Source organism: Macaca fascicularis, chromosome 8, assembly GCF_037993035.2.
Source record: "Macaca fascicularis isolate 582-1 chromosome 8, T2T-MFA8v1.1".
In the NCBI taxonomy this organism is placed as follows: domain Eukaryota; kingdom Metazoa; phylum Chordata; class Mammalia; order Primates; family Cercopithecidae; genus Macaca; species Macaca fascicularis.
The window spans coordinates 44,260,464-44,287,773 of NC_088382.1; the positions used below are offsets into that span (position 1 = coordinate 44,260,464).

Below are 27,310 nucleotides of genomic sequence, written 5' to 3' on the forward strand. Positions count from 1 at the left end.
ACGTTATGAACTTTTAACACTCTACATTCCGAAGTTAAATAATATTTAACTTGTACAAGTACATACTGTATAGAGCCAAGATTTGAACCCAGGCTTTCTGACTTCAGAGACTAAAGTCTTAACTACAGTGCTGGACTGCAGGATACGTTTTCCTAACACCCTAAGATCACACATCGCATATTGGTGCTTCTAAGCGTTTGCTGATTCTCACCCCGGTTCCTGGGATACACACATGCCTCCCTTTGATATACTAGACTCTGTATATGTAAACAGACCCTTCAATGTCTATTGCAAGACTGACCCCTCTCTGAAATCTCCGCCTATATCTCCAGAACACTAATTTCATCCTATACTGACCTCTCACAGCTCTCATTGTCTTGGCCACATAGTTTAGCTTTTCTGACTTTTATGTCAGGAATTCATAAAATACAGACTAATAACTGCCCAGCTTATCTCACGGAGCTCCAAACCACAGCCCTTTGGCAAAGCACAATGCATGATGAATCTTCTATATTGTAACAAGGTACAATGTACTGTAGGTGTCCAAAAAATGCTCCTTGGTTTGAAATGATTACATCTAGTATATTAATTAGTCTCACTGTCTCAGACTGAAGTTAAAACAAAGGAAACAGAAGTGTCTGTCAAACTCAGTTCTGCTTGTCTTTCTCAAACACATGGTCAGGATTCTATAATTTCTTCCTGACCCTCATCATTCTTGACAATCTAATTTGATTCAGTCTCTTCACAAAAGTCAGCCCACAGATAAATATGCACATATAAAGTTAGTCCAAAACTACTGAGAAGTGTTTAACCAGTGTAATCATGCATTCAGGCTGGACATTTTCTCATCCAGGGAAAATAATAATGTCTTCATCCTAACGTTATTGGGCACCACATTATGCAGTACCACACATAACCCTTTCCCTCCCGCCATCTGCTCTTAGCTAGATTTCAAATAAGCCTGGCCCACTTTTCTTCACCTGCCGACTGATTTGCTGTTTCACAGGAATGTACTAAGATTCTAAAAACTGGTTAATGAGGGTGGAAAATGATAACGATTTTTTTTTTTTAAGGAGAAAGGGTTTAGCTGCCTTCAGCTCCTCGACAGCCCACTGCAGTTGTTTCTGACTTCCATGACAAAACACAGCAGCCAAGGGGAGGCTGTGGCTGCTGATTCCTTTCTTCCTTGCTGAATTAGGAAGCCAGAAGAAATTAGTGCCTTAAACATAACCATCTGTTCTCTTCTGCACAGCCCTTTCTTCTGGACTTCAACAAGGGGGTGATGTGTTGATTCTAAGTCACATTTCAATCCAATTCCTGGCATTTCTAATCTTACTCCTCTCTGCTGAGAGGGAATTTACAAAATTGGGCCAAAGTGAGAAAAGAAATTGACTAATGTTTGAGTCCTATTAATATTCGTAGCTTTTTTTTAAACTAGATTAAACCAATTCTACCAAAAAAAAGAAAAACAAACTACACTATATTTCAGATATGAGAAAAGTTGAATGGTCCTGAATTATAGAACATAAATAGTACACAGAAGTACATGATATTCATTCATTCATTCATTCTTCAAACCTCTGATGCCTACCATATACAGACAAAGGTCAAAATATATCAGCTTAAATAATCTGGAATGTGGAGTATTTTGGTTGAGTTATTGCTACCAAAACAAAGAACAGCCAGCATGCACATTCTGGTTATTCTCTTGTGAAATCTCAGCATCTCCTTCTATGAACATCCATTCATTTACCATCCTCATTCAGTCCTTGTGCCTCCCAACTTACTGGTCAGAATTCACACAGCCACTTTCTTCAGTGTAACATCTTCTTTTGGCTTAGTATGTCTAATGAAATTCCCCTTCCTCAAGAATTCTGGACCCTAGGATAGATGGGAACAAACAGGCTGTGCTAACGGAAGAAAACTGGGATTGCATTTCACTGAAGGCTGTTCTAGATCCACAAGGAGTAACTAGTATGTAATTTTGGATTCAGTTAACAAGATTAAAACAGAACAGACAGAGTCTGTCTCTGAATATAAAGATAGGTAACATTCCAAAACTGGTTTCACAAGAGAAGTTTTTTCAATAAACACCAAGAGTGGTACATAAATTAATTGTAAAACGCTGAGTAATATGTATCCTTAACTATAAAATGTAAAGGTAGAACATGAGAATTTCAAACGTCCGGATCAATTTTAACACTCCGTATTCATTATATGGAGACTTTGAAATGCCATCCCAAATTTATAGCACTAAATGCTTATAATAGAAAAGAAGAAAGATCTGAAATCAATGACCTCAACCTCACCTTATAAAACTAGAAAAAGAACAGTATGGCAATCTTCTTTTATAGAATAGGTTCCAAGACCTATAGTGGGTGCCTGAAACCACAGATAGCGCCAATCCTGATCGCTGTCAATCAGAACATGTTTCCGTCCATGTCATCCATCAATAAACTTAATGCCTTTCCATCTTAGCTAAGCACTTATCACACACTGTGGTCATAACTTTTGCAGTTTGAAATGCAACAGCAAAAGTAATACAAATTTTTTTTTCTTCACAATTTCAGGGATGGAAGATTTATTCTTACTGTAAATCTTAGCAACCTCAGCATACTTTTTTTTCCTTATTAAGTTGAGAACTTTCATGTTTTCACTTAAAGGAAACACTTTACAGCTTCTCTTTGGCATATTTGAGTTGCCAGCAGCACTACTTTTGTGCTTTGGAGCCATTATTAAGTCAAGTAAGGGTGACTGGGACACAAACATGGTGATGCCTCATCGGTGGATCTGACAGATCAGTGGATCTGACAACCTGTGAGGTCCACAGGTGTGACTCACAGGAAGGGAGCACCCACAGTGTAGAGACACTGGGCAAAGGGCGAATTCACAGCCAGGGCAGGATGAAACTGGATGGTATGACGTTTCATGTGCTGCTCAAGACAGAATACAACTTAAACCTCAGGAATTGTTCATTTCTGAAATTTTATATGTAATGTTTTCAGACCATGGTTGGCTGTGGTTAATTGAAACTGTGGAAAGCAAAACTATGGATAAAGAGGACTACTGTAAATTAATCCTCATGAAAGCAGAAGAAAGGAAGAAATATAATTATTAGAGAGGAAATCAAGAAAACATAAATAGAAATACAACAGAGAAAATCAATGAAAGCAAAACCTGGTTCCCTGAGATCAGTAAAATTGATAAATCTCTAGTCAGACCACTGGAGAAACAAATAGAGAGAAGACGCTAATCATGAATATCAGGAATGAGAGATAAAAAAACATGATTCCTTCTACATATATTAAAGTAATAGTCAGGTAATATTATAAATGACTCTGCCAATTAATTGTACAACTTAGATGAAATGAGCAAATTGCTTGAAAAAACAAACTACCAAAGCTTACTTAAAAATAAATAGAAAACCTGAATAAACTATTTATTAAAGAAATTAAATTTGTGGTTAAAATCTTTTCACAAAGGAAACATCACACTTGGATGATTTCACTAAGAAATTCTACCAAACATTTAAAAAAAAAAAAAAAAAAACACCAACTGTACACCAATTCTTCCCAAAACTGAAAAAGAGGGAATACTTTCCAACTCATTCTGATGCCAGTATTATTCTGATATCAAAACCAAGGACATTACAAGAAAAAAAAACACAAACAGATATTATTCATGAACATAGATATAAGAATTATTAACAAATTTTTAGCAAATCAAATCTAAGGACATATACAACGAATAATACATTTGTCCCAGGAATGCAAGGTGGATTTAACATTTAAAAATCAATTGATAGAATTTATCATAGCTACAGAGAGAGAGAGAGAGAAAGGGAGGGAGGAAGGGAGAGAAGGAGGGGGGGAAGGAGAGAACGAGGGAGGGAGAGAAGGAAGGAAGAAGAATGGAAGGGAATGGAAGGAAAGGGAAGGAAAGGGAAGGGAAGGGAAGAAGGGAAGGGAAGGGAGGGGAGGGAGGGAGGGAGGAGAGAGGGAAGGGAGAGAAGGGAGAAGTAAACTCACATCAACATTGCAACTGTGCAATAGATGCCAAAAAAAGCATGTGAGAAAATCAAACATAAACTGATTTTAAAAAGAAAACTTTCAACAAACCAGGAATAGAAGGGAACTTCCTCACCCCTGTAAAAGGCACCTATGAAAACCTATGGCTAGTATTGTACTTAATGGTGAAAGACTGAATATTTTTTCCAAGATGAATTAGGCAAAGATGTCTACTCTCACCCCTTCTATAAGCAATATTGTACTGGAAGTTCTAGCCAGCATGATAAGGCAAGAAAAAGAAACAGTGCCTCCAGATCGCAAAATGAAAGACTGAAAATGCAAATGGACAATGGTTAGACCATATATAAAAACAGAAATTAGATAGCACAACAGCGTGACTAGAGTCAACAATAATTTATTATACATTTTAAAATAACCAAGAGAGTATAATTGAATTGTTTTCAACACAAAGAAAGGTCAAATGCCTGAGAGGATGAAGACCCCATTTACCCTGATGTAATTACTATACATTGTACACCTATATCAAAATATCTCATGTACCCCATAAATATATACACCTACTATGTACCCACAAAAAATTAACAGTCAAAAATAAACAGTACTCTGACCCACAAGCTATAGCAATGAGCCCAGGAAGCCAACCTACTATCTGCAATAATGAGTCCAGGAAGGCAACTGGGTAGCAAACAGCCCAGAAAGCCAAACAGTAACTCCTACATCAATCAGCACAAAACAGCCAGAATACAATAAATAATTGACAGCTTTTCTCATATTGCTCCCACTTCCAACTTAGAACAAACTGGAAAAAAAAGCCATATATTCACCACAAATCAGTCATGTACACTGCCCCACTTCTAGTCAACCCACCTAAAACTTCCCCATGCCAGTCACCTCCAGTCAAGGCATACGTGATTCCCTCCCTTTTCCACCAAGAAGCTTCCCCACTCCCCTGCCTGCCTTTGAGTCTCTGTCAAACACAAATGATTGTGGTTGACTCTCTTGTTATAGCAAGCTCTGAAATACCCTTTGTTTGTTTTCATTGGGATGGTCTTCATTTATTTCCACAAAATAAAGAAAAAAAAAACTGTTTCATTCACAAACAACATGACTGTAGCAATAGAAAATATAGAATCTGTTTTAAAAGCTTCTAGATCTAATTGGTAGGTTAACAATGGTTTTAAAAGCTTCTAGATCTAATTCGTAGGTTAGCAATGTTTCAGGATACAAGATTGATATTCAAAAACCAATTGCATTGCTACATACTAGCAACACAAAATTAGAAATTGATATTTTTTAAAAGATGGGTTTCATTCTGTCACCCAGAATGAGCGCAATGGTGTGATCAGAGAGAATTTAAATTTTAAAGAATAATGTTTATAATTTAATTTTTTAAATACCATTTATAATACTATCAGAAATATGAAATACTTGGGTATAAATCTGACAAGATATGTGCAAGACCTATATGCTAAAAATACAAAACGTTGTTGAGAGAAATTGAAGACAAAAAAATTGAGAGATACATTAAGACTATGAATTAAAGACTCGATATTGTTAAGATGTCACTTATCTGACAAGTTACTTACAGATTCCATGCAATTCCAATTAAAACCTCTGTAGCCATTTTTTGTAGAATTTGACAAACAGATTCTACAATGCATTTGAACATGCAAAGCACTTAGAATTGCCAAAATGACTGTGAAAGCAAAGAACAGAGATAGGGGACTTACACTACCTGCTTCAAGATTATCAAAAAGCTATGGTAATCAAGAGAGTGTGGTCCTGCTATAAATATACACCAACAGATTAATGAAAACAGAACACAGTGGCCAGAAATAGACTCACATTTACATGGTCAGTTGATTTTGACAAAGAAGCAAAGGTAATTCAATGGAGAAAGGCTGCTCTTTCCAATAAAAGATGCTAAAGCAACTAGATATCCATAAGCAAAATAATTAACTTTATATCAGCACCATATTAAAAATTAACTCAAGACGGATTATAAATCTAACTGTGTAACCTAAAACAGTAAAACTTCTAGAAAAAATATCCAGAACCCGCTGAGTGAACGCATGTACAGAAGGGAGGGGAGGAGCACAGGATGGCATCCAGAGAATGCAGGGGAGCACAGATGTGACCAGGTTCCAAAATCATGATGGAATAAGAGGTAACATGGAAGCTCTCCTAGGAGCTCCAAACTACTTAAGCCTGGGAAAGCCTGCTGCCAAAGCACAGGATTATAGTTTGAAAACAGATAACCACAGAAACTACACTGAGAGAGTAATGAACAATTTACAAAGTGATTTCATGTATGCTTAATGGCCCATCTCCTCTGATCCTCCAAAAACCCCAAGACTCAAAGAGGCTGAGCAACTGGCCAAGGTCACACAGGTCCTTTGCCTTGGCTCATGGCTGAGTTGGGCCATCTTCTACTCGTATAGTTCCCCACACCCACATCCAACATTTTGCAATAGAAGCTTGTTGAGGGCAGGGACTAGTCTGAATTGCTCACTGCTACATCTCCAGAACTCAGAACGTATATTTTTTTTAATAATAGTTATTTACCAACTACTGACTCTAAGACGAGCACACTTTTCACTATACTGAGCAGCATATTCTGCAATGTTTTGTCTTAGCCTGAGAAATCGAAGCTCTCCCTTTTAGCCCACAGACAAGGAAGCTATAGAAGGCCAGCCCTGTGCCCTGGTGTCCACTGGTTTGTCAATTAATTGGATAGCCATGAGCACCAGCTAACTTCGTCAGGAGGGTCGCTGCACAGCAGAGGAGCTACAGCTCCATGTCTGGGTGGGTGGCTTCAAAATCCACCAGTGTAGCTATTCACCCAAAGCATGCAATGAGTTCACCTCTTTCTGGAATTAAAAAGACTAAAACTAGCTATGGGGTTGAAACTATTCTGACTGGACTTTGAGGCAGAAAATACTTTTACATTAATTTTATATTTCTTTACCTACAAAAAAAAAAATCCTATGTTTCACTTTCAATTTTCTACATTTCTGTATGTGAGCTATATACTGTGAGCATATGTTGTGTTGAACCATGTGAAACTACTATTTTTGTAGGTAAAAAATGATTAAATATTGGCAATTTCATATGGTTCAATCTTGTTTCTTTTATAAACTGACAAAAGTCTTGTTTTATTTTAAAAAAGGAGACTATAAATAAGTATATTTTCCCTGAATTGGCCACTTTCCTCTCTCAATTTCAGTAATACTAATATAATCATAAGATTAAAAATCTTGCCATTAGCAACCAAGATATCCTTCAATAGATGAGTGGATAAACCATGGCACATCAATACAATGAAGTAGTATTCAGAAAGGAAGGAAGGAAGGAAGGGGAGGGTAGGGTAGGGGAGAGGAAGGGAGGGGAGCGGAGGGGAGAGGAGGGAAGGGAGGAAAGGAATTAAAGGAAGGAAGGGAGGGAGGGAGGGGAGGAGAGGAGATAGGAGGGAAGGGAAGAAAGGAATTAAAGGAAGGAAGGGAGGGAGGGAGGGAGGGAGGGAAGGAAGGAAGGAAGGAAAGAAGGAAGGAAGGAAGGAAGGAAGGAAGGAAGGAAGGAAGGAAGGAAGGAAGGAAGGAAGGAAGGAAGGAAGGAAGGAAGGAAGGGAGGGAGGGAAGAGGAGGGGAGGGGAAGAGAGAGAGGAGGGGAGGGGAGGGGAGGAGAGTGGAGGAAAAGAAAAGAATTAAGCTCTTAGGCCATGAAAAGACATAAAGAAAACTTAAATGCATATTACTAAGTACAAGAAGTCAATCTGAAAAGGCTGCATCCTATATGATACTAACTATGTAATGCTCTAAAAAAATGGAAAACTATGGACATGGCAAAAAGATCAGTGGTTGTCTGAGGGGTGTGGGGATGGTGAATAGGTGGAGAACATAGGATTTTTCAGCCAGGGAAACTGCTCTGTATGACACTGTGATGGTGGATACACATTATGTACTTGTCCTCACTCATCAAAGGTATAACACAAAGAGTGAGCCCTGAGCGCAACAGTGGGCTTTGGGTGATAATGATGTGTCCATGTGGGTTCATTAATTGCAGCAAATGTGCCACACTAATGCAAGATATTAATGACAGAAAGAAACTGGTGAGAGGGCGTACACGGGTACTTTCTGCTCAATTTTTTGTAAGCCGAAAACTGCGCACAAAAGTAAGTCTGTAAATTTAAAAATACAGAAACAAAAAACAAACAAACGAACGAAACCCTACTTTGCCTTTCATTGCCAGGTAAGAAGGACTGAAGGACAGTTGTGAGAAGGCACACAATAGGCTGTGTGCCCCTGGAGGGGGAATGCCATCTCTCGTTGTACACACAAGGAGCCAGACAAGTTCCAGAGCCACGCACCATCGATTTTCCAATCGGGCAAGGGCTGACCTTTCTTTCCTAATAGCATGACTTAACAACAGCCTTGAAATCCTTTTGCGAATTTGCTGCTTCCTTTCAAGCGTTACAAATTTTCCATTTGGGGGCGTTTCTAAAGCTCTTGTGACGTTTAATCTCATCTCCAAGTCATGCCGAAAAGTCCAACACTTGCAAACATTTCCAAGTAAAATGAATTGCTCGTGACAAATAATGTCCCCAATGTTTTCAAACCTGCTGGTCTGTGAGGACCAGAGTCACTCATTTGTATCTATGTCGTTTGTCTAAGCCCTGAGGTTTCTCAAGGTTGAGGGGTCCTCTGAGATGTGACATCTGTAATTACAATCCATCTGAATTCCTCTTGTCACCTTCTTCAGGAAAAGCGTGACTGACTCGCCCCTCCTTGGGATCTCTTAGTAGAAGCACATATTTGTGTATTTTCTGCCCTAGATCTGTACACTCCTCAAGGACATATGCAAGCTCCCATCTGTGGAAAACAAAGCATGTTTCTTTCTCCCCACTCCCTGGTATTCTCATTCAGTTAAGCAGAATGTCCACTTTCACTGAACAGAATTTCCCTTGCAATTAGTTATCTGCCAGCTGACTTAGGAGACATCAAAAGGCAATTTTTTTTTTTTTACATTTTTTGGAAATTCTTGAACTCAAACGTAAATATCATTTAATTAAATGCACTGATGCATTAGTGTTGATGCATAATGTGGTGCAGAACCAGGATAACAAGCCTCACTTTCTTACAGGGTAGGATATTTTTAGGAAGAACTGACCTCATGCACGTGGATGGGAAATAGTTTGTCTGCGCCGTAGGCTACAGAGACTCCATGGGCATTTGGAGGCATCAGGATCTCCCCTGACTCAGACTTGGAGTTACCCAACGCACCATGTAGCACTGTGTGTCTTGGTTCTGACTGCTCATTGAAACCTGGTGCACCCACAAAGAAAACACTACATTGCATTTCACAAAGTCTTTCTCCAGCCAGATGACCCCAGGCACTCTCTACAGAATAGCCCACAGTCCTGCTTCTCTATCAGCCTTCTTCTGGGGGAGTTTACTTGGGCTTGGTGTTGCCTCCCTGTCTTAGGGAAGGGGGAAAGAGAACTAAAGAAGAAATGAAGCCCAACAGCAGAGCATGTGGCTTGGTGCAGGAAACCGCAGGGCAGCGTGGTCTGGGTTTTAGCTCACTGATGCTGTGAGACACACACTGTCCCGCTGCCTTTCCAACTCTCCTTTCCCCTATGGGCACAGGTGTTCCCAGGTCAGGCATGTCCCTCCCCTGTGGATCAGTTTTCTCCTCTCTGGGTCTTTGTCTCAGCTGGGGACACAAACAGCCAGCTGTCATCATCAAGGTGTTGTGCTTTTGCATGACAATGACTGCATTCATATGAGGACAAGGACTTACAGGTGGGGTGGGGGCATTGGGCAAAAGTGGAAAATGGAATCTCATTCTCCTGACAGGAGAGGAGGACTAGATGGCCCTGGAAGCTCAGAAGAGGGAGGGTGACAGACGCAGAAACACTCTGTCTTAGCTTAGGAACCTAGGACGAAGCCTCAGAAGTCCTCTCTGCACCTTTACTTCTCCACTTACCAATGTCTCATCAGCAATGCTATTCTGTGATCCTGCATCATGGTATAATTCCCCAGACCCTAGTCTAATCACACATCTACTCTGGAATTAGCCCTTACCTTGAAAGCCCTAACCTTGAGCCAGTGTTTATAGCCAAGCATCCGATCATTGCGGCTGGTCTGGGGGCAAACCTCCAAGAGCAGTCGTGGCCAGTGGTTTGCACACTCACGTGAAACACCCACGCAGAGGCCCTGGCACATTTGACTCCTAAAGACACAAATACAAACGAGGTCGTCCATCCGGTAGCCAAGGACACGAATTGAAAGTTGTAAGGGATCCTTATAGAAATACCATGATCACCAGACCATGAGACTGCTTTTTAGTGCAATTTCTGGCCAACATAGTTAACTCCAGAATTTACAGTTACAGACATTCGATTCAGAGCCTAGGCTGTCCCTAGGCTGAGGGGAGAATTTAGCATCACACCTGCTTCCTCCCTGGGGGCTCCTTTTATGTTTTGACTGGCTGTACTGATGCATCAGTTGGGAAACTGCTCTCATCAGTGGAGTGGAGTATTGATTTAAAGGACTGAGACTCTAGAACTCAGGATATAAACTCTCACTCCCCAGATTTATTTTATACAATCCATTGCATTAATGTTACATATAAAAATTTCCCCATACTTTATAATAAACATTTTCCGTTCTGCAACTTGCAAAACGATGGCATTCTTGAGCATCCAAAGGGATGTTTGATATTCCATTCACCACCACCACCGGTATGGTAGCATTTAGCCAAGACACTGCCTAGACCGGTTTTGGTCCCTTCCTGTTACAAAATGAACCGAAAAGCAAAAGAAGTGCTTAAAATATATAATCGCAGCTTTTAATTTTCCACACTTTCTTCTTTGTTCTTCTTTCCTGCTTTCTTCTCACTCAGAGTCTTCAATAGCACCTCTGGTGTGTGAAGAGATAGAGGTTTACGCTGTGAAGCCCCTCCTCAGTACAAGCTAGCTCTCCCGCTCTGGCTGACTCTCAGGGGCTGGCGCAGCTACAAAGAAAGGGGATGTTTCCGCTCCATATTTAACCTGCCTTGAAAGCCTATATATCAACAGATCCCCAGTGTGCATCCAGAGCAGCCCGTGCACCTAACAGCAGGCTCCAAGAGGCTCTCCAGAGAGAGGAAACGGGCCCCACCGTTGTCTGTTCTGTTTAAACATGACACTCACCTCAAGGCATATCCCCTGCCATGCCACATTTTCCTTCCCAATAAATTACCACGCCGTGATTTACTCAGATCAGTACTGAAAAATGAAAACAAAAAACATTGATATTTCATGTCAGGGTGTTTCTTTTTGTGTATTTAGCACAGGAGGAGAAAAGCACTTGAGGAAGGGAGACAGCAAGTGCTGAAGTCAGCAACTCACCAAGTGGTTGTCTGCTAACCAGAACCCTTGAATCTCACCCAGCTCTTTATCACTGTCTCCGTGGTATTTGAAAAAAAGAAAGAAAGAAAGAAAAACTTTCAAAACTGCAGACCTACAGTTCTCCCTTAAATGCACTCGTTAGAATGGCATCTCATTGCCTCCCTGGCCCCGCCCCACACAGCTGCTGCAGAGACTGGAGAGGTGAAGGTGCCTGGAACTGCAAGCCTAAAGCATTTTTCACAGTATTCCCTTTTGCTTCTTCATCAAATCTAGTCTGGAATTCTTTCCCCTTTCAGTCAGAGGTCACCTTGTTTTCTCTCTTTCTTCTGGGTGTCAGGGAAACTGCATGAAGTCCCAGAACAGACAGCCACCTGCTGTGCTCGGAGATCTGATCTACTTCCCAGGACAGGATTCATGCAGCACAAGGCCTTCCAGCCCCACAACTGGCTAACTGTCCCCTCCCTCCTTAGTCACTTCACCTGGTCTTCACCTCCAGGGACCACAGGCAGGGAATCGGGCGTGTGCTCCAGCAAAGCTACACTGCACACCATTTCCCCACACTCGGAGCTCGGAGCTTCTGTGCCATCCCCCTGGAGTGTCCTCTTCCCCCCGTCTAACCACCGAACCCTCACTCACTCTGCAGATCCCACCTCACAGTGCCTCTGTGAATCTGGGCCTAGCCACCACCCCACATCTTACCCCACTAGCCACTAACACCAAAAAAAAGCACCAGCACCTGTCTGAGCAGTGTGCCTCTGCTGGTGCACTTAGGGCCACCTGAGCGATATCATACTTGTGCCACACACATTAATCCGTGCCCTCAAGGAGCTCCATGCCATTACCAAACAGTGCCGACATTACTACCCACCCTGCGTGCTGGGCCCCAGGCTCAGTGCTTGCCACATTCTAAGAGCCCAATATACCCTTACTGAATTAAACAGACCGCAATTGAACTCAACTGCACTGCGTTGTCGCCTGTCCTTTGACCTCGGACAGTGAAGGGGACGGGGAGTGAGTGGCAAGACTAAGGACGGTGGTATTTGGAGAATTTGCAAAATAACAGGGCCCAGGTATTGTAGCTGTGCGCATTGCAGGACTTCCACGAGCTACAATTTCCTCTAAGAAAGAGCATGCAAAATTGAGATATCTACCACATGAGAGGTCATCAGAAGAAATGACAGGATGCATAGAAAGATTGGTACAGCACTCAGTCCTCAATAAATGGAACTGTTGCTACCAGTAAGCTTATCAGGCAGGGGGTCTGTCGACAGGTCACAGCCTCCTCCCCTGCAGCATCCCCCATGTTGAGGTTGCTGTGTTGAACATTAGAACATGCACTAGAACAGGCAGGCTTCGGATATGGGGCAAGACCTTGGATTCCAAGTCAGAACCTTCTAAGGAGTTAGCCAGGCAATAGGCCAGGGCACTGAGGTGCTGGCAGGTAAAGCAAGGTCCTGGGGAGGCAGTATCAGGTGTCCATGCCCTTCACTCTTCTCCAGGGTCTTCACTGCTCCATCAGGCACAGCCCAGCTTCCTAGCAGGGGCAGCAAGAGGACACAGTATGATGCCAAAGAACGGGGGGCAAGGGGAACCTCTACTTTAGGCTATGGGGTGAGGCTCTTCACTGGCTTTTTCCTGCCCCTCCTTGTGATCTAAGAAAGTCTTCAAAGAACTAGAAATCCACACATAAACCAGAGCCGGTATGCTCGGGGACCTGATCTGCAAGTTAATGACCCACACACATCTCGGAAAGAACTTTCTGACGTTCTCTTCCTCCTCTCCTGGCAAACATTTATCAAGCTCCACAGTGGAATGTGTTCTTGCCGACTGGCATGGCTCTGCTCCAAGGTCCTAATGCTAGGCTCTTTAATGTATGACAACCCACAGCAGGCAGGACATCTTATTTTTCAAGTCCCGCTTGCAGGCTTTATGAGAAAAGACGTTGCTGAAATGCAGAAAAGCACACTTAGAAACCAATAAACACCTCTTACTCCCTGACTGATTCCACCGCGAAGAGCTGCCTTGAGTTTCCATATGCTGCATAAATCCACCCCACTTTAGAGCCACAGAGGTCCCTGCTGATGCTCCTGATAGTCTTGATCACTTCCAACTTCTGTTGGCTCTGACAGAAGAAAACTTCATTGACAAAGTGGATAATTCTTACCTGCTTTCCCAGAGCAGCACTTGGCTGAGATTAATTTCCCTTTGCCTTTATTGCTATTGCTACTATTTCTCAACATTACTTCCTAGGGCTTCGACCTAGGCCGACACAGTGTTCTATCAGTAAATAAAACAATGGTTAAACCTGAAGGCAGTTTTAGCAACATATAGACTTTCCTCTGCCCCTCTTATCTACTCCAAGTTTTTTAACTGTTTCTAGCCATTGGCAGGGTTGTTTTTTTTTTCAGGCCGGTCCCCTCAATCGGGACATGTTCCCAGCTGGCCTTACCTTTAGCATCCTGCCTAGCTTCTCTCTTGCTGTGTCTGTCTGTCTGACCATTTCCATCTTGATAAATGGATGGATGGATGGATGGATGGATGGATGGATGGATGGATGGATGGATAGAAAGATAGATAGATGTATGGATGGAGATAGAGAGAGAGAGAGAGAGAGAGAGAGAGATACAAAACTATATTTAGATATCAATGATGTTTAGATAGTTAAAAAATGTTTCTGTTCCTGTCTGTCTCCCTCTCTTTCTCTCTCTTTCCCTTTCCTTTCTGATATGTGTAGACCAAGACAGACAGAAGCAAAAAGAGAAAAAGAAAGACTAAGGTTTTTGTCTTTATTCCAAATTTAAATATTTGTGCCTCTTTACCTTGGAGTTTTCTCCTGAGGGCTCTGAGGGCTCTCTGAAGGGTTTTCCATTTGAATGCACAAAATAAAGGCAGATATTTTAAAAATTTGAAACAATTTTTAAAATGTAAAAGGAAAATAATAAAGGTCAGAAACTCTGATCTGCATAGTCAGGAAGAGCACGGATGAGGGTTAAATAAAATAATTTTTTTTCTAATTGATCTAACAGATAACAGTTTGTTCAAAATAATAAAGCAACAATGTATTCAATTGTATAAGTATGTACAAGAGAAATGAATGAAAGCAATATAACAAGGGAAGGGAGAAAGGGATTAGGACTATTTTGATATTATGAGATACACCAACCATAAAGGGGTATAGTGCTATTTGAAAGTAGACTTGGATTGGTTGTAAGTGAATATTACGAACTTTAGTCCAGGTAATAAAAAGAGTAAAAAATAAGAATAACTAATATGTTAATAAAGGAGAGAAAATTGAATCATATAAAATGCTCAATAAAAACAACAATATGTAGAAAAGAGTCCAAAATAAAAACAGACACAAAAAGCAAGGGCAACAGATAGAAAACAGTAACAAATATATTAGATATTAATCTAACTACAGTCATTTGCTGCATGACAGCATTTGAATCAACGATGAAACACACAGCCCAAGAAAAGTTATCAAGGATAAAAAGAGGTATTATGTAATGATAGAGGGTTAATTCTCCAAGAAGACATAACAATCCTTAAAGTGTATAGACCTAATGACAAGGTGTCAAAACTCATGAGGTAAAAACTGATAGAACTTCAAGGAGAAATAAACCAAACTGTTACTATACTTGGGCACTTCACCACATCTCTACCCAAAATGGACAAAGCCAAAAAGCAGAAACTAATAAGAACATAAACACAAAACCATTAATCAACTGAATATAATGAATATCTATAGACTATCTCATCCAACAACAGCAGAATACACATTCTCAAACTTATTTAGGACATGCATCAAAATAAGCCACATTCTGGCTGTAAAACACACCTTAACACATTTGAAATAATAAAAATCATAATAGAAATAATAGAAATCAGTATCAGTTTTCAAACCACAGTGGAATTAACCTAAAAATCAATAACAGGAAGATAGCTTAAAAATCCCAAAATACTTGGAGATTAAACAATACACTTCTGAATAACACATGGGTCAAAAAAAATCTCGAGAAACTCTTTAAGATATTTTGAACCAAATGAGAATAAAAACACAAGTTAAAATTTGTGAGATGCAGTAAAGCAGTGTTTAAAGCGAAATTCACAGCATTGAATGCATAAATTAGAAAAGAGGAAAAAATTAAAATCAATTACCTAAGGTTTTAACTCAGAAAACTAGAAAAAGAAGAAAAAAATTAAATTCAAAACAAGCAGATGAAAATAAATAAAAATTAAAACAGAAATCAATAAAATTAGAAACAGAAAATTATAGAGAAAATTATCACAACCAAATGCTGGTTCTTTGAAAACATTGATGAAATCAATAAGCCTCAAGCAAAGCTAAGAACAAAAGAGAGAGGACACAAGTTACTAATAACAGAAATTAAAAAGGGAACTTACTACAGGTCTCATGGACATTACGGCAATAATTTAACAACGCCATGAAAAATTCTATGTCCACAAATTTAATTACCTAGATGAAATGGGACCAATTTTTTAAAAGGCACAATCTGACAAAAGTCATACAAGAAGAAATAGATAATGTTAATAGGCCTATAGATATTAGAGAAATTGAATTAATAATGGCCTTCCAAAACAGAAAGCACCAGACCTAAATGAGTTCACTAATGACTTCTACCAAACATTTTAGAAAAATTATACCAATTCTCTATGTTGTCTTTTGGATGATACTTTCTTTAAAACAAACAACAGCAACAACAACAACTCTCTCTCTCTCTCTCTCTCTCTCTCTCTATATATATATATATACACACACACACAAATATATGTATATATTCAGTGGGGCATGGTGGCTGACGCCTGTAATCACAGCACTCTGGGAGGCCGAGGCAGGCAGATCATCTGAGGTCAGGAGTTCTAGTCAAGCATGGCCAACATGGTGAAACCCCGTTTCTACTAAAAAGTACAAAAAATTAACTGGGCGAGGTGGTGCATGCCTGTAATCCCAGTTACTCAGGAAGCTGAGGCAGGAGAATCACTTGAATCCGGGAGGCAGAGGTGGCTATGGGCTGAGATCGTGCCATTGAACTCCAGCCTGGGCCGCAAGAGCAAAACTCTGTCTTAAAAAAACTAATAATAATAATTTCAATAATTTCATTAGCAGCTTTTTAACTCATTCTGTAAGGCCAGCATTACTCTAGTACCAAAATCAGAAAACAGTATTATAAGAAAAAGATAACTACAGACCAATATCTCCTATGAACATAGATGCAAAAATTTCCAACAAAATATTAGCAAATTCAGTCCAACAATGTACAAAATAAATGACACACCACAACCAAGTGAAATTTGAGGTATGCCAAACTGGTTCAACATTTAAAAATCAGTTAATGTAGTCCATTACATCAACAGGCTAAAGAGAAAAAAAATCACGTGATCCTATTAATAGACGCAGAAAAATCATTTGACAAAATCCAACACACATTCATGTTATGAACTTTCAGCAAAATAGGAATAAACATTTTCTCAATATTATAAAGGGCATCTACAAGAAACCTTCAGCTAACATCATACATAACAGTGAGGAATTCAAATCAAGATCAGAAAAAGACAAGAATGTCTGCTCTCACCACTGCTTTTCAGCATTGTACTGAAAATCCTAGCTAACGCAATAAGGAAAGAAAAAGAAATAAGAGGTATACCTTTGGGGAAGAAACAAATGAAACTATCCCTCTTCACAAATGCCATGATTGTTTTTATAAAATATCTCAAAGAAGCAATAAAATGGCCCCTAGAGTTCATAGGTGATTATAGCAATGTCACAGAATGCAAGGCTAGTACATAAAAAGTCTATTATTTTTCTATAACCAACAGCAAGTGAAATTTGAAATCAAAATACAATACTATTAATGTTAGCACACAAAAAATACTTATTTATAAATATAAGAAAATATGTATAAGATCTATATAAGAAAAACTATACGATTTTGATGAAGAAAATCAAAGATGAACTAAATAAATAGAGAGATATTCCATGTTAATGGATAGAAAGACTCAAGATTCTCACGGCATCAGTTCTTCCCAATTTATTCTATAGATTCAGTTCAATCCCAATCAAAATCTCAAAACGTTATTTTGTGGATAACTTTGAATCAATTTAGAAACTGATCCTAAAGTTTAGACGGAGGGGCAAAAAAACCCAAAATAGCCAACTTAATATTGAAAAAGAACAGTCAGAGGACTGACACTATCTGACTTCAAGATTTGCTGAAAATCTACAGTAATAAAGACAGTTTGGTATTGGTGAAAGAATAGACAAATTGATCAATGGAACAAAATAGAAAACCCAGAAATAGGTCCACATAAATAGAGTCAATTGATCTTTGACAAATGAGCAAAGGCAACACAATGAAGAAAAGAGTATGTTCAACAAATGGTGCTAGAACAACTAGACATCCACATATAAAACAAAAATGAATCTAAACAGAGACTTTACCTTATCCACAAAAAGGAACTCAAAATGAGCCACAGACCTAAATTTAAAATATACGACTATGAATTTTCTAGAAGATAATATAGGAAAATATCTAGGTGACCTTGGGACCAGTGATAATTTTTTAGTTGCAACACCATAGGCATGATCTATAAAAGAAAAAATTGACAAGCTGGACTTTATTAAAATTAAAAATTTCTATTCTGTGAAAACCATTGTTGAGAAAATGAAAAGACAGCCACAGATTAAGAGAAAATATTTGCAAAATATTTCTGCTTCTGTCTTAATTCCCTACCCAAAAGATAAAGGATTGTTACCCAAAATATGCAAAGAACTCTTAAAACTCAACAAGAACACAACCCCACTAAAAACTGGACCAAAGACATTAAGAGACACCTCACCAAAGAAGGTATACAGGTGGCAAATAAGCATAGGAAAAGATGCTCCATATCAGATGTCATCAGGGAACTGCAAATTAAATAATGATGAAATGCCACTACATACCTATTAGAATGGCCAAAATCCAGAACACTCACAATACTATTGGATGTGGAGCATCAGGAGCTCTCATCATTGCTTGTAGAGATATAAAATGGTACAGCCACTTTGGAAGACAATCTGGCAGTTTCTTACAAAACTAACCATACTCTTTCCACATAATCCAGAAATCACACTCCTTGGTATATAGCCAAAGGAGTGAAAAACTTTTGCCCACAAAAAAAGCCTGCACATGAATATTTATAGCAGCTTTACTCATAATTGCCAAAACTTGGAAGCAACCAAGAGGCCCTTCAGTAGATGAAGGTATAAACTGTGGGACATCCAAACAATGGAATATTATTCGTCACTAAAAAGAAATGAACTATCAACCCATGAAAAGACATGAAGGAAACTTAAATGCAGCTTGCATTTACTAAATTTAAGAAGCTAATCGGAAAAGGTTGCATAATGTATAGTTCCAACTATATGACATTCTAGAAAAAGCAAAACTAAGGACACGGTAAAAAGATCGGTGGTTGCCAGGAATTAGTGGGGAGCAAGGGATGAACTGACAGAACACAAAGGATTCTTAGGGAAATACAATTACTCTGTATGATACTATAATCATAGATACAAATCATTACATATTTGTCCAAACCCATAGAATACATAACAGCAAAAGTGAACCCTGAGGTAAACGATGGACTCTGAGTGATAATGATGTAAGTCAATATAGGTTCATTACTTTTAACAATGCACCTCTATGGTGGGTGATGTTGATAATGGGGGAGGCTGTGCATGTCTGGGGCAGGGGATACATGAGAAATCTTTGTACCTTTCAGTCAATTTTGCTGTGAACTAAAACTGCCCTAAAAAAAAGGAAGTCCATTTTGAAAACAGCAACCACAACATATCTGGGAAATGGATAAATCAGTCAATCTATCTATCTATCTAATGATCATCTTCATAATCTAAACTGTTGGTTGACTTTGGAGATTATTGGCACAAAAGCAATTTTAAAATATTAAAACCAGGCTGGGTGCAGTGGCTCACTCCTGTAATCCCAGCACTTTGGGAGGCTGAGGCGGGCAGATCACCTGAGGTTGAGAGTTCAAGACCAGCCTGACCAACATGGAGAAACCCTGTCTCTACTAAAAATACAAAATTAGCCAGGTATGGTGGCGCAGGCCTGTAATCCTAGCTATTTGGGAGACTGAGGCAGGAGAATCACTTGAACTCGGGAGGCGGAGGCTGCAGGGAGGCTGAGGCTGCAGGGAGCCGAAATTGGGCCATTGCACTCTAGCCTGAGCAACAAGGGTGAAACTCCACCTCAAATAATAATAATAATAAAATAAAATATTAAAGCCAAAAAGGGGTAATTGAGTAGTAGGCTCAAATAAACCAATATTTCTCAAGTCTAAGTAAAAAAAAAAAAAAAAATCTTAAGTTTTCACAAGAACAAAACTCTCAAAGATCTGATGAACTTTGTCTGAGAAAAAATAATCTCATCTTGTTCTAGAAAAAAATATATCTTAATTGTTATCACGAAAAAGGGGAACATTTCATCTTCATACCTCGTAAAATATATGCATTAAGAATTATTTAAAAACCAAAACGTTAAAGGTCTAAAAGAATTTGCAGAATGTCAAAGTTATACCCAGTTTGAGAAACAGCATTCTCCACTTTTTGCATTGGGCAATTCAATCCACAGTGTGTGAATTCTCACTGGAGCACTTGGAGTTTCAAACGCCTAAACCTCTATGGAAGCAAACACTAAGCATCACAACAGAGTTTTCCTTTGTTTCTCTCTCTGTTTCTTTCTTTTGAATTCAGGCCATTAGCAATGACTTTATTTCTTAATGACATGGATGTGCAGCTCGTCACGATCACACATATGAAAAATATTCAAATACAGAAAAGCAATGCTTCTTAAAGTTTGGCTTTGGGCAGCCTTAATTCTCAGAGATGTGCTGCCATAAACAGAGCTTTACTCTGTATATGAAACAACCACATTTCCCCTTTGTAATTATTAAATATGTTATGTATACAGATCTACTCTACAAAAAAACACAGGCAGCTTTTTATGTTATTTTCACATTTCGTTAAATAGAGAATAAGTCAAGTTGCATTTTGTTTCTCACCAAGTCATCCTAAATCTCTGTGACGGATAGCACATACTTCCGCGTCTCTAATGCTACATACACCCTTCTCATTTGTATGGATGTCATTTCTGCTCCTGTCTTAATTCCCTACCCAAAATGAGTGCAAGATTTTTGATGTGTTTTTTTAAATCTAGAATCCCCATAGAAGAGAAAATAGAAGCTATTATGGTACATTTACACAGTGTAGATGTTCAAAAAATATGTTGGGATAATAAATGCAGGCACACATCACAGTTGTTTATCACCAGGCTCCAAACTTAGAAGAAAACGCTCAGAAATAGCTGCAAGTCACCCACCTTTAGGATCTTATTCTATTTGGCTGACCTAAATATAAGAACATTAACCAGTGTATCTTTCTGTGTACCACTGTCAGAAAAACAAGTAGAAGGAACTTGCAGTTTCCCAGAGTGAACATGCCCAGAGAGCAAGATAAGACTCGCTTGGGCAGGGTAGTGGCCAAGGTAGTGGGGTGGAGACAAAATAAAAATATAAATTAAAAAAAATCAGCTGTGCACAGTGGCTCACGCCTGTTATCTCAGCATTTTGGGAGGCTGAGGCGGGTGGATCACCTGAGGTCAGGAGTTCGAAACCAACTTAGTCAACATGGCCAAACCTCGTCTCTGCTAAAAACACAAAAATTAGCTGGGCGTGGTGGTGGACGCCTGTAGTCCCAGCTACTCGGGAGGCTGAGGCAGGAGAATCTCTAAGAACCCCAGGAGGCGGAAGTTGCAGTGAACTGAGATTGTGCCACTGTACTCCAACCTGGGTGACACAGTGAGACTGTCTCACAAAACAAAAGTCCCTCTTGAATTCTGGTGTCAAGTCTAAGTGGCTAGGGATGATCTAAGTGTGTTTCATGTCCTCAAAGATGAAAGAAATAACCCTGGACCTTACAAGCCGGCATGGCTCTTTATTTTTATGAAACAGAGTATGTGCCTCTCTGCCACATTCACATTTTAGCTACAGGATTGCTTCTCTGAGCAAACACATTTTGGTCTTTAAGGTGCTGATATAGTAAACATTATCTCATATTCCTTTACTCAGAAAACATTTCATGAAAAATTCTAAATGCCATAGAGACACAGTGACATCATTAATTTCAAAACTTTATTTCCTCCTCAACAGGATTAGAAAATTGATTAGTCCATAATTAGCATCACCAGTCCTTTTATCTCAGCCATCCCAAGGAATTCCAAAGACATTTAGATTCTTGAAATACTAGAGGCAAGGCATACTGTGCTTTTTTAGTGCCCTCAGCAAATTCAGCATTTGATTTTTATAATTATTTCTTCAAACATGATCTTGCCTTCCCAGTGCACAGTCTCAAAGAAAACTGACTTGATTAATTCTGTGCACAGCGACACAATCAGATTGAAACACTTTTTAAACTAAGAAAACTGCATTATCATATAGCTTATTATTATATGGATTTTGATAGGGTACAGGTCAAATTATGTCTCTGGATCATCATAATTATATAGATTGAAAAGCAGACATGAGGCAATAACAGCCCACAAGGCAGAGGTTAAACAGGTCACTAGCAAAATAAAAAAGATACACTATAATACTTCCCTTTCCCTTCATTTAAGAAAATATTTTTTTTTCTTTAGATCAAAGGAGACTACTATGGGAACACCTGAAACAATAAAGGTTTCAATAAAGAATGTTACAGCACTTTGCAAAGAAAATGTGGTAATGAAAATGCAGCTTAAGGTTGAAATTGGAAAAAAAAAGACAGCGTATTTTGGCTTTTTATTACAGGATATTTAAGAGACAGCTTGGCAATAAATGTTAACATCTTTCTAACGGTTGGCAATGCAGTAGTATAAAGCTGAAAACTCACCTTGACTTATTGACACAGCTAGTTTTAAGTTACATTGCTCATTCCCAGAGGAACTGCACCACACTGCAAAAAAAAAAAAAGTGCTGAGCTTCACTCAATAAACGGAGGTAGGTGTGAGCTCCCGTTACATGGTCACATTAGACATCTTCACTCAGGGGAGGCAATAAGAAAGAGAGGGAAGGAGCAGGCAAATCAATGAAGAGGAAGAAAAAAGATAGAAATGTGAAGAAGGAAAAAGAGGAGGTCAGAGAAAACCTCCAATAAGATGCCAACTATCCTGGATGCCAACTAATTTTAAAAACTTGCCACCAATAAGATGCTTATCCTGGATGCCAACTAATTAAAAAAAAAAACTTTCTGAACTCTTTCTATGTTGAGACACAGAAAGGATAAAAAGTAATTCAAGGCATTTGGTAGAACGATTTACTTTCCTTTGGGTATACACCCAGTACTAGGACTGCTGGGTCAATTATTCTACCAAAAAGACACATGTACTCGTATGTTCATTGCAGCGCTGTTTACAAAAAAGCAAAGACATGGAATCAGTCTAAGTACCCATCAATTGGATTGATGCATTGGATAAAGGAAGTGTTGTACACACACACCACGGAAAGCCATAAAAAAGACAAAATTATGCCCTTTGAAGAAACATGAATGTTGCTGACGGCCAAAATCTTAAACAAATTAATGCAGGAACAGAAAACCAAGTACTTCATGTTCTCACTTATAAGTGGGAGCTAAACATTGAGTACACATGGACATAAAGATGGGACCGGCAGACACTGCTGACTACTGGAGAAGGGAGGGAGAGGAGCATGGGTTGAAAACCTACCTATTGGGTTCTATGCTCACTACCTGAGTGATGAGATCCATACCCGAGCCACAGTATCATGCAATGTACTCATGTAACAAACCTGCACATGTATCCTCAGAATCTCAAATACATCTTGATATTATTTTTTTAAAAAGAAAAGAAATTAAAGACATGGCCTTTGTTCTCAACATGATTACAATTTAGTTAAAAGATTAATGATTAAACCTTGACAAAACAATGGAAAGAAGAAAATATAGTATTAAGAATCAAATCACACAATAATTATGTGTGTTCTCATGGTTTATATGTTTATTAAGCTACCTTTCTCTGAAATTTTAATATAGAAATTGGTTTAAAATTGGATAGATAGATACCCCTGCTTTAAGATAAGATGACTTGATACTATAAAAATATTGTTGTTAGGCGCAGTGGCTCACACTTGTAATCCCAGCACTTTGAGAGGACGAGGTGGGCAGATCATTTGAGGTCAGGAGTTCAAGACCAGCCTGGCCAACATGGTGAAACCCCATCTCTACTAAAAATATAAAAATTAGCTGAGTGTGGTGCGGGCACCTGCAATTCCAGCTACTTGGGAGACTGAGGCACAAGAATCTCTTGAACCAGGAGGCAGAGGTTGCAGTGAGCCAAGACCACACCACTGCACTCCAGACTGGTTGACAAGAGCTAAACTCCATCTTAAAAAAAAAAATATATATATATATACACACACACACACACACACACACGTGTGTGTATATGTATGTATATAATATATATACGTGTGTGTGTGTGTGTGTATTCATTGTCTTTAAATTAATTCTTAAACTTGAAGAAGTCCAATCAAGATTTCCACTGGATTTGCAGACTTCTTCAAGTATTCACATGGATTCAAAAGCACACACTAAACAAATAGCTAAGTCAACTCTACAATACAAGAAGATAGATATGTGATTTGTCCCTCTCAGATATTAAAGCACAGTAACTAAATATAGTAAAGACTGGCTAAGATCAAGCAAATTAAATTCACAGAGCAGAAGAAAAGGATCTGATTCAGATTCATGCACATGTGGAAATTAACACATGTCAAAGTGACACCCCAAATTCCAGGGAAAGAATGAACTGTAAATGGTGGTAGGAAAACCGGCTCACCATATGGAAGAAAATCAAAGTGGCTTCCTACGTTACGCAGTATTTAAAGGTAAGCTCCAAATAAAGTTAAAGATATGAATATGAAAAATGGAAGTGTCAGATTAATTAAAGACAGTATGCTTAATATTTTTTGATCTATTAGTGGAAAGGGCTTCTTAAACAAACTGTAGGGCAAAATGTTTACTAAACTGATTACATAAAATGGACAAGCTTAAAACTAACAAAGGGCACCATGAACAGATATAACAGGAAGATGACAGAATGGGAGAAGATAGTTACAATATCTAAATTCAACAAGGAACATAGGAGGAAATAAAAAGAATACAAGTACACCAACAAAAACCGGACAAATGATATGAATAGAAACCATTTTAAAAAGAAAACAAAAGGGCTAATAAGTATATTTACAAGTTGTTCAAACTTTGTAATAATTAAGGAAATACAATTTAAAACACAGTAATATATATCAAATATCTACTAGATTAGGAAAAAATGTGAAAGCTGAATAAAATCAATGATTGGCAGGGATGTAGAGATCTGGGAACCCTCATGTACAACTGGTTGGAGAGTAGAGCAAGGCTGAGTTCAATTCAGTAATAACATACCTTACGATGGCTATACATTCATCTGTTCCATGAAAAGGTCGTAAGTACAAAGTGGCCCCCAAATGCTGAAGGAGCCAAAAAAGAACAGGGGAGACAAATTCAGTTTGGCAGTGAAGTGTGTTTTCCTGGGGGCACTTACAGACAGAAGCGTGGTCTTCAGTGGTTGCAAGACAGGTAGAGCTTCACACCTGTAACACCCCAGACCCAGGGCTGGGTATATTTCCATAGGGAAAGGGGATACATGATTTGTGCAAGATAATTAAGGCACCCTCCAGAAAAGGCAAGTGTCACAGCCTGTAATGTGTGCCATAACATCAAAGTTGACTGCATTATAAACAGGAGATAAAATAGCAATCAGGAGGCATTCACAAGACTGGGGTAATCGGAAGTCAACGTGGTAGATTAGCATCCAAGGTGGAGTCACTTTTGTCTCCACACTATCTCAGAGAAATTCCCCAAGGTTCCTTAGGGAATCTGTTAAGATGTTTGTCACAGCATTGCTTGTGTTAGTAGGGCATTGGTGGCAAACTAACTATCCATCCCTGAAGGAATGAGAAAGACAAAAGGTAATGGATGCTCATTATGGAGTATTAGACAGCAGTTAGAAGCCATGGACTACATGTAAATGCAGGAACATGGATGGCTTTTGGAAACACACTGCCAAATGAATAGCAAGATAAGAATGAGATTCGCACCACAATGTCATATAATAGCGTGTTAAAAATACATGCCGGGCCAGGCATGGTGGCTCACACCTATAATCCCAGCACTTTGGGATGCTGAGGTGGGCGGATCACCTGAGGTCAGGAGTTCGAGACCAGCTTGGTCAACATGGTGAAACTCCGTCTCTACTAAAAATACAAAAATTAGCCAGGCATGGTGGTACGCAGCTGTGATCTCAGCTACTCAGGAGGCTGAGGCAGGAGAATTGCTTGAACTCGGGTGGTGGAGGTTGCATTGAGTCGAGATTATGCCACTGCATTCCAGCCTGGGTGACAGAGTAGAGTGAGACTCCACCTCAAAAAATAAAATAAAATAAAAATACATGCCTACATACACTGTGCCTGATGATATACTCCCAAAGAGTACACAATGGAAAGAGAAGGACTGGAGTGACTTTGAAGTGGAGAAACCTGACGGTCACTCCCTCAGTCAGGTTATCAAGGTCAGCACCAATACTGATAAGTCATATTGACAGCAGGTACCCTGGATGTGACAAAACGAGAAGGAGACTTTAACCTCTGCTGTCTTACTCTCCAAGGACACATAACTCCAGTCTCATTATAAGATAAACATCAAACATACCTCAGCTGAGGGCCATCCTACCAAATACCTGACCAGTAATCTTCAAAATTGTCAAGGTCATCCAAAACAAGGAAAACCTGAGAAACTGTTATAGTCTAGAGGAGCCTGTGGAGACATGATGCTAAATATAACATGGAGTCCTGGGTGGGACCCTGGGACAGAAAAAGACATGACAGAGAAACTAAGGAAATCTGAACAAAGATTGGACTTGACACTTTAAAATATAGGTTATAGGCTGGGCGTGGTGGCTCACACCTGTAATCCCAACACTTTGGGAGGCCGAGGCAGGCAGATCACCTGAGATCAGGAGTTTGAGATCAGCCTGCCCAACATAGTGAATCTCTGTCTCTATTAAAAATACAAAAAATTAGCTGGGCATGGTGGCAGATGCCTGCAATCCTAGCTACTTGGGAGGCTGAGGCAGGAGAATCACTGGGAACCCAGGAGGCGAAGGTTGCAGTGAGCTGATATTGTGCCACTGCACTCCAGCCTGGGTGACAAGAGTGAAACTTCATCTCAAGAAAAAAAAAAAAAAATACATATATATAATATATATATATATGTTATATAATAGTAATAATGTATTAATACTGGTTCATTAGCTGTGACAAATGTATCATAACAATGTAAGACGTTAACAGTAGGGGAAACAAGGTATGTCTGGGTATACAAAAATATTCCGTACTTTATAACCCTACTGTAAATCTGAAACTATTCTAAAATTTAAAAATTACATATAAAAAAAAAGAATCCATGCCCACAAAGGCAAACACATTTTAAAGAACATATACAAATAAAAGTAATATTGAACCTCATAAATTAGTTGCCCATGAGGGTATAGGGAGGGGATGGGCATGAGGAAAGGGGTTAAAAACAAAGAAGATCCCCAACCTTCTTGTTTACAGAAGAAGAAACTAAAATCAGGAAGGGTAAAGTGATTTAGCTAAGACTGTTCCAACAACACGGGCCTTCTGACCCTGGGTACACCAAAAGCTGTTTTCATAGCTAAGACCTGCTCTGCCTGCTCTGAGGATAAACTAAAAGTAAATTCACTCCAGGGGTAGAAGAAGGAAAATT

The 27,310-nt window shown here is 39.2% G+C and overlaps 1 protein-coding gene across 11 annotated transcripts in view; it reads right to left on the reverse strand.

Moving 5' to 3' along the window:
• The window catches only part of ZMAT4 (zinc finger matrin-type 4), a 372,370-nt gene that overhangs the window by 253,908 nt on the left and 91,152 nt on the right, over positions 1–27,310 (reverse strand). For 4 of the 11 annotated variants that reach the window (XR_012416914.1, XR_012416912.1, XR_012416913.1 and 1 more), the window contains exon 3: positions 22,361–22,423. The exons of 6 other annotated variants lie outside the window; for them this stretch is intronic. The gene's annotated coding sequence lies outside the window, so the exon portion shown is untranslated. Of the gene's footprint in view, positions 1–1,787; positions 1,963–22,360; positions 22,424–27,310 lie in introns of those variants that run through there. One more of the 11 variants, XM_073999977.1, reaches the window with a different exon arrangement.